Source organism: Elephantulus edwardii, unplaced genomic scaffold (assembly GCF_000299155.1).
Source record: "Elephantulus edwardii isolate Elephantulus edwardi_28Jun2011 unplaced genomic scaffold, EleEdw1.0 scaffold00062, whole genome shotgun sequence".
NCBI classification, from domain to species: domain Eukaryota; kingdom Metazoa; phylum Chordata; class Mammalia; order Macroscelidea; family Macroscelididae; genus Elephantulus; species Elephantulus edwardii.
In genome coordinates, this window is record NW_006399812.1 from 17,255,376 (window position 1) to 17,268,753 (window position 13,378).

General features: G+C 36.2%; 1 pseudogene; it reads right to left on the reverse strand.

Annotated features, from left to right (window-relative positions):
• Positions 1-7,298: 7,298 nt before the first annotated feature.
• Positions 7,299-13,378, reverse strand: part of LOC102853037 — a 16,168-nt pseudogene continuing 10,088 nt past the window's right edge.

Sequence of the window (13,378 nt, forward strand, 5' to 3'; positions counted from 1 at the left end):
GATACAACTGATTTGTGGCTGAAAGAACCAAAGGACAGTGCAGAGAGCCCTCTAGTGTAACTTAGAACACAATGGTGGTAAATCCCCCAAGAAAATATTTCCTTTGAAATATAGAAATCTTTGAATGTCTTTTTATCCCAGTAAGACATTGTTGTTCTTGCTGTCAGGTGCTATCAAGTTAAGTATTATTTATAGCGACCCTATGAATAACAGATCTGAACCCTGCCCTAACCTGGGCCATACTCATTATCTCTGACACACTTGAGCCCATTGTTTTAGTCACTGTGTTAATCCATCTCATTGAGGTTCTTCCTCTCTTTTGCGGCTCCTCCATTTTTCCAAGCATAATGTCTCTCTCCATAGAATAGCCTCCCTTAGTACCATCCTCAAATTATGTTGGACAAAGTACTGTCTATTTTCTCCTCCAAGGAGCATTCTGGCTGCACTCCCCCCAAGAACCTGCTAGTTCTGGTAATTCCTGGGATATTCAGTACTCTTCTCCAGCACCACAACTCCAAGGCAATGATTCTTCTTCTGTTATCATTATTCACTGTCCAGTGTTCAGATGCACAGCAAGTGATTGAAAAGATCATGGCCTGAATCAAGATCACTTTAGTCTTCAAACTTACATCCTTGCTCCTGCATAATTAGGGAGATCCTTGATTTTACACTTTTAAAGAGGTAGAGATTTCTCCTATGGAGACCAGGAAATAGAAATAAATAGAATATTTCTAGACAGTACAGTAAAATGGTTTCAAACAAATAACACACAAAAAACAAACTAATAGACATCAGGAAAGAGAATACAATACTATTTAATATGTAAAATTGCTTCCGTGGTGAATAAGTGGGATATCAAAAACACTTCAGAAATCTCCTGTATATTCTTTCCATTACAGTTTTTAGAAGTTAAGTGATGTTTTGCACCTCAACTAAAAAAAAATGACAACCCGATCACAAAGGGGCACAAGATATGAATAAACACTTCACCAAAGATGATATTCAGATGACAGACAAAATAGTTATTAGAGAGCTGCAAATTAAAACAACTATATCGTCTAAAACAATAAAAAGATTCAACAGAGCAGCAAACAAATAATGATGGAGAGATTGAAACTCCTACTTCTTGCTAGTGAAATGGTATAACCACTATAAAAGGTAGTCTGGTGCTTTCTCAAAAGGTTGGAAATAGGCATACCATTTGACCCAGCAATTCCACTACTAAGAATATATCCTAAAGAAACCAGAGCCATGACTCAAAGAGATGTATACACACCTATGTTTACTGCTGTGAAATTCACAGTAGCAAAAAGATGGAAGAAACCTAAATGCCCATCAACAAATGAATAAATAGAAAAACGATGGTATATTCACACAATGGAATATTACAAACCATTGAAAAACAGTGAACTTGTAAAACATTGCACTACATGAGTGACCATGGAGGACATTATGCTGAGTGAAATCTCTCAGTCACAAAAGGATAAACACTGCATAACACCACTCATAAACCAGGAGAGACATAGCGGGGTTGGGGAGAGAATGGGAAAAGAGTGGATAGATAATGCACACTGCATTAGATGAGATGATGGGAAGAACTGTCCAAAAGGAATATATGATTAGGCATTATATGTAAGACAAGAATTTGGAAAAAGGGTTGCATTACAGGGTGGGTTGGACAAGGGATGGGGATGAAAAGTGCAATAATGAAGTAATTTTTTCATGTAAAAGTAATCATTCCTTATTTTATTGTTGTATCAAATATGTGAGGAACATCAACAATTTCATGTTTTGAAACTTTATATAATTACCTCCTATAAGTATTATCTGCTTCCCTTCATTTGCATAATACCATATTTGGGATTTTGCATGTTTATCAGCAAAAAAATGTACTGTTCTAGCCATTCCGCCCCCCCAAATAATTATTTTCATTTGTCATTATTAAAAGTCTGAATTTTAAACATACTCTTGAACTGGTGGTTCACTGCCATCAGCTCATTCAGCTTTAGCACCTGTCTCATCTCCAGTAGCTTTTCCAGAGCTACCACCTTCACCATGAAGCTCCATGAGTTTGCCAAATTAAAACTTGGGCTTCTTCAGAATTTTACTTTTCTAACAAATACATTATGGAGAGGAGAAAAAGACTGGAAAACCTTTTCTATGTCTTTTCCAAAGCTGTCTGGAGTAAATTTATCCACCACCTCTTTCGAAGTATTTGTCTGTACCTCTCAGGTCATGATTTCCATCATTTTCTTCAAGATTTGGCAGACCTGTTGGCACTGAGCATAAGATGTCTTCCAAATGTGACTGTTGTGTTGTTGTTTCTTTTTTTTTCCTGTAAAACCAACACAAAACAGATGAAGCAAATAACACCATTGATAGTCTTGACATCAACATGGGCTTCAATCATGCTCTGCCATTTTATGACCATGGGACACATTTTATCATGAGTAAGATCCAAACCATGGAAGTTGGTGAGGCGGTTTTTGCCTTGAACATCTTCAGTAATTACCCTGAATTTTCTAAATGTAACCTCATCATTTTGCAAATCAGCAAGGCTCACTTAAAAAACACAACCCTTGAATCCATCAGATGCAATTTTGATTCCTTGAGTCCTTGTGACTAGTGTCTTCCCAATATTTCTTATACTGAACATAGATGATGCCTTTACATCATACCAATCTTAGAAAATGGATCAACCACTTACTTCTTGACTCCTTTCTTGCCACCTTTCATAAGGTGCTTGTTCTTGCTGACCACCCAGAGAGCAAAAAGGACTATCTTAGCCATTTTTGAATTATCTTCAGCAGTATTTTGCTTGCAAGTGATATTAATGATTTTTTTCAATATTTTCCACTTTCTGTTGGATCACTTTTTTGGGGAATGTGAACAAAATACAGATCTCTTTCCATCAGTTGGCTAGGCAGCTGTCCTCCAGATTTCCTGGCATAGATTGGTGAGCATGTCCAGGGTTGCATCTGTTAGTTGAACCATGTCAAGTGGTATCCTATCTATTCCTGGGGCCTTATTTTTGTTAATGCCTTCAGTGCAGCTTGAAATTCTTCCTTTGTTACCATTGGCTTTTGATCATACAGTACTTTCTGGAATATTTCCGTGTCAGCCAATTCTTTTTAGCACAGTGATCATTTGTAGTCTCTTCATCTTTTGATACTTCCTAGATCCTTCAATATTTTCTTCATAGCATCTCTCAGTATTTCAAATCAAGGCTCAAATTTATTTTTTCAGTTCTTTCAGCTTGAAAAGTGCTGAGTGAGTTCTTCCCTTTTCCAATTTCAATTGCCTTTTCTCAATTCCAGCTCTCTGCACATTTTCTTATTATTCTTTGCTGTCTTGTTAAGCTGCATTTCAAACTTTTTTGTTCAGCTCTTTTACTTCAGCATCTCTTCTCTTTGTATTCTAGTAATTTTCAGGATCCCTTCTGACATTCATTTAGATTTTTCCTTTCTCATCTCTCTTTGTAATGTCATTTTCCTCTTTTCATGTATGATACCACTGATGTCATCCCACAACTCACATGATCTTTGATCATTGATGTTAAATGCTTCAAACCTGTTCTTAAGATTATTTGCCTGTGTGGCAAACAAATTATGGCTAACATTGAGAGGAATGGGAATCCTGGAACACTTAATTGTACTTATGTGAAACCTCTATCTCGATCAAGAGGCTGTTGTGCAAACAGAGCAAAGGAACACTATGTGGTTTAAAATTAAGAAAAGTGTGCTTCAGAATTCTATCCTCTCTATATATCTATTCAATCTGTTTTCTGAATAAATTATTCAAGAAGCTGGACTCTATGAAGAAGAATGTGGCATCAGGATTGGAGGAAGACTCATCAAGAACCTTCATTAAGCACATGGTACAACCTTGTTTGCTGAAAGTGAGGAGGACTTAAAGTGCTTGCTGAAGAACACAAAAGACCATAGCCTTCATTATAAATTGCCCCTCATTGTTAAGAAGACAGAATTTCTCACCACTAGCCCAACAGAGAACATCATGATAGATGGAGAAAAGATTGAAACTCTCAATGACTTCATTTTAATTGGATCCACAATCAACATCCTTGGTACCAGCAATCAGGAAAATATGCAGTAGGGGAAAATGCTCCAAATACGGAGGAGCAATGATGTCAGTTTAAGGACTTACGTGTATCTGATTCAGGTCTTTTCAATCATTTGCTATGTATCTGAGAGGGGATGATGACTGAAAATGACAAAACAATGCCTTGAGTCATGGTGTTGGAGAAGAGTACTGAGTATCCCATGGGCAAAAAGATTAAAAGAAATAAATATGTCATGGTGAAGGTGCAGCCAGAGTGTTCCCTGGAGACAAAGGTGATAAAGTTACATCTAACATACTCTGGGCATGTTGCTAGGAGAGGCTATTCCTTGGAGAGGGACATCATGCTTGGAAAGGTGGAGAGTTGGTGAAAAAGGGGAAGATCCTCAACCAGATGGATTGACACACTGACTGATGCAATGAGCTCAAATGCAATGAGCAGGGATGAGAAGATGACACAGGATAGGATGGGGTTCAGATCTGTTGTTTGTAGGGTGGCTACTGTCATGCTCAACTTGATGGTACCTAACAACAACATCAGCAAAAATAAGCACTAAAATGAACAATGTAATAAAGCATATAAGAATGTTAACATTTTCCCTTGTAACTGAAGATACAGTGGTGGTGGTGGTGGCTATTGTTTTGTTGTTGTCGTTGTCATTTGCCATGGAGTCGCCTGAGACCCACAGTGACCCTATGTACAGCAGCTCTGAACCCTGTGCTGTCCTGAGCCAGTATCACTGACTCTGACACACAAACTCCCATTGCCCCAGTTACTGTATCAATCCATCTCATCTGGGGTCTTCCTCTCCTCCAGTGTCCCTCAACCCTTCTAAGCATGATGTTCTTCTCCAAGGACTGGTCTCTCCTGGCCTTGTGCCCAAAGTATGTGAGCCAGAGTTTCAAAATCCTAGCCTCCAACGAGGGACTTAGTTTCACTGTCTCCAGGACAAACCCATTTGCTTTCCTGGCAGTCCATGCTATATTCAAGACTCTTCTCCAGCATCACAATTCAAAGGCATCAATTCATCTGTCATCCTTAGTAATTGTACAGCTCTCTGATGCATAGCAAGTAATTGCAAAAACCATGGCCTCGATTAGGAGCACCTTGGTTTCCAGACTGACATCATTGCTTTTCACAACTCTGGAGAAGTCCCTGACAGCAGATTTTCCCAATGTAATTCATCTTTTGATTTCCTGACTGCTGGTGTTAAGTGTGTTGATTGTTGATCAGAGCAAGTTGTAATTGTTAACAACTTCAATCTCTTCACCATCTATCAAGGTGCTACCAATTGGCCCAGTGGTGAGAATCTTTGTCTTCTTGATGTTAAGCTTCAATCCATATTGAAGACTACAGTTCTTGACCACTCGCTGCAAGTGCTTCAGGTCTTCTTCAGTTTCAGCAAGCAAGGTTGTGTCATCTGCATAATGTAGGTTGTTGATGAGTCTTTCTCCAATCTTGATGCCACATTCCTCCTCATAAAACCCTGTTTCCCTTTTTAAACAGACTTGAATAAAAAATGCGCTAAGCCTTAGTCAGACCGAGTAGCTTAACGAATTTGGAAATGTGAAAATTATTATTAATTGCTAGGTTAGAGTTGTTGTTGTTGTTATGTGCCGTCGAGTCGCAGGTGACTCATAGCGACCCTATGAAGGAGAGTCCTCGACGCTTGGTGCCTTTCATCCTCTAGGTTAGAGTAGAGAGCAATTTAAAATTACTATAGTACTCCTTTAAAACAAAACAAAACAAACCCCAACAGCTCTTTAATTTGGAACTGAGTAAAGTAATTTTCTATTATTACATTCTAAATGATATAAAGCCAATTTACAAAAGAACATTTTAAAAATCACAGATGAGGAAAAGACTATTAAAGTAAATTAAAATGGACGTAGAAGAGCATTAGAGAATAATTATAATCACTCTGACTGGACTTGAGTAGAGTGTAATTATATTTTAATAACATAATAAAAATGAGTTTCTGGATTTTCAGTTTAGTTCACAATTCTCTAAAAGTTCTTTGTTTCCTCTATTAGTAGTGGGTAGAAACCACTGGGTAGTTTACTTATCACTAAAAGTATTAGAGAAGTAATAGAATAAGTCTCTGCTGGCTGTATTATGCAAGGCATTTCAGTATCAAATGAAAGGGAATATAGAACCTACCAGTACTTTTTAAAATAGTTTTAATCTTTTATTTATTTTTTTAGAAATAACTTTTTTGTTATTTTAATGGAATTTTACAGAAAACTTGTATTTCTATTTATTCATTAGAAGATCTTTAATTAATTGGTAGGACAGATAAGCATTCCTGCTGTTGCACTGTTATGTGTTGGACCGAAAGACCAATTGTTTGACTATACCTGCTGCTCCCTTGGAAAAGAGATAGGCATTGTCCACGAGTTAGGAATGTACTGGGGTCTGATGAAAAGATTGAAGAAGTATTACCTACTTCATTTTTAAAAGGAGAGAGATCTAGTAGAAGATGAATGGATACTCATCAGTGAGTATCTTATTTTATGGTAATACAGTGTTTCATAACAACATAACCAGCAAATGAAATTTCTTTCCTTTATTAAATAGATTGGTAATGCCTCTCTTACAAGTTACTAACGCATGCACTGACTGTAACAATACCATTTTGGTATAGCCTATGCCACTTGTTTTCTTCAGTCTGGAATTTCTCCAAGTCCAATAATAGCTTATAGCAACATTTATATTTTCTTTTAGCACACATATAGCTAATACAGAAAAGGATCATAAAAATTATTTCATTAAGTCTTTAATGACAAATTTTAAGTATTACTGGTTAATGAATGTTTATTTCCATTTTTATTAAAATGTTCATTTCAGAGGTAAATATGGTTGTAAATGCTTTCCTATCTTCAATTTCAACAGTATTATTTTCAAGCCTTTTTCATGTCAGATATTTAAAGAGTTTTGAAAATTGTCAGTGAGCTTACTGCATTGAAAATGAATACGTATGCAAAGAGTGGAAGTAAGTGCCTATAGCTTAAATGAAAGAACGCAAAGTCCTGGAAATGAGTGTTTGAAATGCAAAACAGTCTGACCCTTCTATCAAACATTTATTTATGCCAACATGGGCCTGGTACTCCATGGGACAGTGAAAAAGAGTGCTTACAATAAGCTTCTAAGCCAGGCAATGTGTGAGACTTAGGTGCCTTTGCTCTACTCTCTGCTGTGGGACTGACAAAAAAAAATGCTTTCAACTTGGATTTCCTATTTCAGCCAAAGTGATGATGGTGATTATTCTAATCACACTTATTTTGGGATCTGGCAAAAAGATTGCAAGCTTACTTATTTTTAAAAAGAGAGAGGTTTCTTAGAAATTGAATGGCTGTTCTTTAACAGGAGTCATAACAATTATAATAAGAAATGAACCATACAGCATTTTCTTGCTCTGTTCTGAGAACTGCTTCCTGGCCCAAGTATAGGTTTCGCATAAGCACAATTAAGTGTTCTGAGATTCCCATTTACCTTAAGGTTACCCACAATTTGTTGAGATACACACAGTCAAATGCCTTTGCGTAGTCAAAGCAACACAGATAGACATTCCTCTGGTACTCTCTGCTTTCTGCTAAGATCCATCTGACATTGGCAATAATGTCTCTAGTGCCATGACCTCTTCTAAACCCAGCTTGTATTTCTGGTAGTTCTCGGTGAATGTACTGTTCCAGTTGTTTCTGGATGATCTTCAGTAGGATTTTGCTAGTGTGTGATATTAGTGATATTGTTCAACACTCAGTTGCGTCACCCTTTTTTTGGAATGGAAATAAATATGGATCTCTTCCAGTCAGTTGGTCAAGCGGTTGTCCCCCAGACTTCTTGGCACAACTTGGTGAACACATCCAGGTAGCATCTGTTTGTTGAAATATGTCAATTTGTATTCCATCAATTCCTGGGGCTTTATTTTTTTGCCAAGTCCTTCAGAGTAGCCTGAACTTCCTCCTGCATAACCATTGCCTCTTGATCATATATTGTTTCTTGAAATTCTTCTGGTCGGCCAAATCTTTTTGGTACAATGAATCTGTTTACTCCTTCCATCTTTTTTTTATGCTTTCTGAATCATTCAATATTCTGCCCATAGCATCAATAAGCATTGCAACACGTGGATTGTTCTTCAGTTCCTTCAGCTTAAGAAATGCTGAGTTTGGCTTTTGCCCCCGCCCCCTCCAGCACCCTGCACATGGCATTATAATACTTTACCTTGTCTTCCCGAGCTGCCCTTTGAAATATATTCAGCTCCTTTTTATTTTCTCCTCAGTTCTTGATCTTTATCCTTTTTTTTAAATGAAAATTTATAAAGAACTTCTATTTCCATTCATTCATTGTTGCACATTTTCCTTCCTGTCCCCCTTGACCCCAGTTCACATTTTTCTTTGGAAAAAAAAGGTTCTTTAATTGTTATACTGGACCACTTTACTATGCAACTCTTTTTCTGGACTCTTGTCATGCTAATAATTGTGCCCTGAATGATCTCCATGAATTCCACTTCTTTCTAGGTCACGTATGTGTCAGGTCCTTAAACATTCATTTTTCGGTTACCACTTTGTTTCCATTTTTCTCAAAATCTAGTGATGACTTAAGATGGAAGCCAGTATTGGGAAGAACCATTTGCAGTGGAGGGCTATTTTTCTCCCATGTTCCTCAGGTGTAAGGGGACAGGGTCCTGGGCCAGTGGGATCTTCAGATCAGTGTGAAGCCATACTTGCTCTGTGACATCAAACAGCACAGTGCTGGGCATTTCTAGATACAGGCTTGTCACTGTGCCATGGTGGTGCAGAGTGAGCCTCCACATGCATGAGGTCAAACAGTACTGTCCTTTAATTCTTTGGTCTGACCCCCTATACCTTGCTGGTATAGGGCATGGATGTAATACTGTGGAAAGTGCAATAGATAGGCCTCTTTTGTTGCCATGTTGAGATCATGGTGGCTCTAGCCAAAGTCCATCCAAAGTCCATATATATATCTCACATCACTTATTAGCCTATTTAATGGATTGTCCCATGATGAATTATATGTGATAATATTTTTTAATTAATTTTTCTTTTAAATTATCACACTTGACAATTTTCTTTTTAAAATTTGTCTGAGACTTGCAAGTTTACAAAGCCGAATGGCTTTGCAATCAAGTATTCATACACTTTTGTTTTATGACACTGATTATAATTGTTATATTGCAACAATAGTATTCCTACTTCCTCTCTGTAATTATTTCCATTCATTATCTATCCTCTCCATTTCTGCCTTCTGAGCTTTACTCCTTGGAAAGTGCTGCCCTTTTGATCACACACATGTTTGATTGTTCTAGCGATTATTCTCTGATATTATTGTTCACCTCACAGGTCTGTTTGTTGTTTGTCACAAAGTTATGCCATAGGGATGAGAAAGTGTGACTAAGAGTCATAGTCTCAGGGGTTCCACCAGTCTTCATCAGACCAGTAGTCCTACACCCAGTGCTACAGATTTGATTCTGAGTCTTAGCAATCCTCCATGAATAATTCCTGTCTTTGTAACACAGTACCATTTGATAATTTAGGTATCTGAATAGGAAAAATTGTACATTCTTTAACCACTCACACAATGGGAGCTTTTTCATCCTTTTAATAAAAAAATATGGACCATGGTAACATAGAAAACTTTTGACTCCATGTACTTTAGTGTGAGAAATAGTAATTCTTATATCTGAATGTTTGCTAAAGACCTTTCCACATAGATAACATTATTATTTGTTTCTCTCAAAAATAAAGCAACTTATGTTGAGAAAAGTCTGCAATATTTGGTCAAATTTATTATACTGTAAAATATCTAACCATATCCCAAAACCAAAAGATTCCACTCTTGGGTTAAAAAACCAAAAGAAAACACACAATGACACATGATATATACAAGATTACTTAGAGCACTGTTAACACAAAATTTTTAAAAATACATAATGTCCATCATTATTAGTAGTGCAGTCTTAAACGGAAAAGTATACAGAATGAAAATACATTATGTTAATAATGTGTGAATATTTAAAAATTGTGTTAAGCTGAAAGATACAAAATAATTTGTTATGTGATAAAATACAAGCATTTAAAGCATGTAAAAACTACTTTCAAAGTAATGATAATATAAAACAGGGAAGTGTTTGTGGAAGTAGTATTACTTTTATTCCAGAGTGTAGTAAGAAATACAGTGCATAGTTTCTTTCTCTTACACAGATATTTCTATCTTGTCTGTGTGTGTGCATTTGATTGATCAGAAGAAAATTAAACAAAAAATAGCTTTACTTCTAAATATGAGTTTAATAGCAGCAATACCTATTTTGTATGCTACTAAACAGTTGGTAAAGAAACTGATGACTATTATTACACTTGTGATTAAAACTTTACTTTTAAGCATGCTTTTTAAAAACCTTAAAGGATTATTATTACTTGTAAAGACTTCAAAAAGAAATCACATTATTGCATTTCTATGTTTTCTCCCTTATGAGTTCTCTGATGGGCAATGATGTTTCTCTTGTAACTGAAGGATTTATTACATTCACTACACACATATGATTCTCTCCTGTGTGAGTTCTTTGATGTACAGTAAGATTTGTCTTCTGACAAAAACACTTTCCACATTCATTATATTTTTAGGGTTTTTTTCCCCCTGTATGAGTCCTTTGATAATGAATGAGATAGGACTTCCTACTAAAGGCTTTCCCACACTGGGAACATTCATAAGATTTCTGTCCTGCATGTATTTTCTGATGCACAGAGTTGCTTCCCAGCAAAAGGACTTGCCACACTCACTACAGATACACGGTTTCTCCCCTGTATGAATTCTCTGATGCAGATTAAGATTTGTCTTCTGACTGAAGGATTTCCCACATTTACTACATACATAGGGTTTTTCTCCTGTGTGAGTTCTCTGATGACCAATGTGGTATGACTTCATTCTAAAGGCCGTCCCACAGTGGGGACATTCATAAGCTTTCTCCCCTCTATGTGTTCTCTGATGAACTACTAGTGTTGTTTTCTGGTGGAAGGACTTTCCACATTCATTACAAATATAGGGTTTTTCCTCATTATGAGTTTTTTCATGAAGAGCAAGTGCTGTCTTCTGGTGAAGGACTTTCCACATTCATTACAAATATAAGGCTTCTCTCCAGTATGAGTTCTCTGATGAACAGTAAGATTTGCCTTTTGATGGAAAGACTTGCCACATTCTTTACAAATATACGGTTTCTCCCCAGTGTGAATTCTCTGTAGAGAGTGTTGTCTTCTGGAAGAATGACTTTCCACAGTCATTGCATTCATATGGTTTCTCTCCTGAGTGAGTTCTCTGATGATGAATGAGGTGTGACTTCAACCTGAAGGCATTTTTACATTCTGAGCATTCGTATGACTTTTCCTCTGTATGTGTTCTCTGATGATCAGTGAGGGCTGCTTTTAGACGGAATGACTTACCACATTCATTACAAATAAAGGGTTTCTAAAAAAAAAAAAAAACAACAACCAAAAAAACCAAAAACAAATAAAGGGTTTCTCTCCTGTGTGAGTTCTCTGATGGTTAATGAAATATGACTTTCTTCTAAACGTATTTCCACATTGAAGACATTGATAGGGCTTTTCCTTGGTGTGAATTCCTTGATGCAGAATTAGTACTGACTTCCTGCAGAAGGATTTCCCACATTCAGGGCATGTACGTTTTTTTCCATATTGGTTATATTTCTCCTTTTACTATATTCAGATAGCTTTCCCCTTCTACATGCTCTATTATATGTAATTAGGTTTCCTTTATCATGGTCATTATATCCAAGTGACTGTGCTGGAGTTTCCATCTTCTGATACTGAACAAGCACATTATTCTGACTGAGAACACCCTTAATTTGATGACAGGATTTGATACTAGAATGAGATGTTTCCTGCTTAATACTCAGGAACGATTTCCCATATTCACTACATTCACCAAGTCTCTTTTTTACAGAAATTAGGTTACTGATGATTAATTCTGAAACATTTTTCAAAATTGCTCCATGAGTACTATACGCATGGAATACATTTCTTGAATCAGTAGGTGTTTTGCCTAGAATAAATGTCTTTTCATACCTATTATGATTCTCTTTAATCAGTTTTTTTGTGATTGATGAATACAATTGATCTGTAATTTTCATCTTGACATTTCTTGGATTTTATTAAAAAGTCTTCAGCTTTACATCTTTCTTCTAGAGAAAAAAATACAACACAATAACAATCTAGGAATTTTCACACATTTGTTATTGAAAAGACTTGTACTAGTGATTACTAATTTCAGTCCTAACACAAAGGATCAAAAATGGACTCAGGGAAAATTGCACCCGGGTTGGGGAAAACCAGAAAAGTAAGAATCTTGCTTCAATGAAAAAGGATGGGGGAAATAAAAAGCAGCAAAATTTATACCAGAACTTCAGAGAGGAAGTGAAATGAGCAAAAGAAGCAATGAACAGAAACCAAACAATGGTAGAAGAACGATTACTGCTTGAAAGATTAATTCAGAGGTAATGATTATCAATCAGAATCTTTTAAGGGCACTCAGCGATATGACAGTCAAGAAGTTTGTTAGGCTTCTTCTACTCATCCCTAGATCATTGTGGTAAATATTTTCACTAGGTCCTACCTCCTTCTGGGTAGCCAAAAATAGAAAAGTAATTTTTTCCAAAATAAATTTTCTAGTGTTTAGAAAACACCACTACAACCTAGGCACTAGGCCTCCATATAGTTGGAAATAATTTTTTATTTTAAGGGGAGAACAAAGAAACTATTTACAATAGAAACATTAAAAATATTTACTAGTATATTAAAATTGCTTGGTACTGTCAATGAATTCTTTTAGAATTATTCAATAATGAAACTTTTGTGACCATCAGTTCTCACTATTCCTCTTTTCAATTTGCTTACTTAGTTTTACAGGCTTAAGAAAATAATTGTTAGTCTTTCTGAAGTTCAGTAACATTCCAAATTGGGGAGGGTGAAAATACAAGAGTTAAATTCATTTATTAACATTAATTTGCACCTTTCTGATAAATTTATAGCTATATTACACTTCTATAAATTAATATTTTTAAAAAAGCTTTATTTTTCTATATTAAAATAACCTAGACAGAGATAGTCAAATTATTGTTGATTGAATACTTTGTTGTTGTTGTTATGTGCCGTCGAGTCATCTGCGACTCATAGCGACCCTATGTACAACAGCCCTAAACCCTGCTCTATCCTGTGCCAACCACACTGCCTCTGACACACCCATCCCAATTACCCCAGTCACTGAATCAAT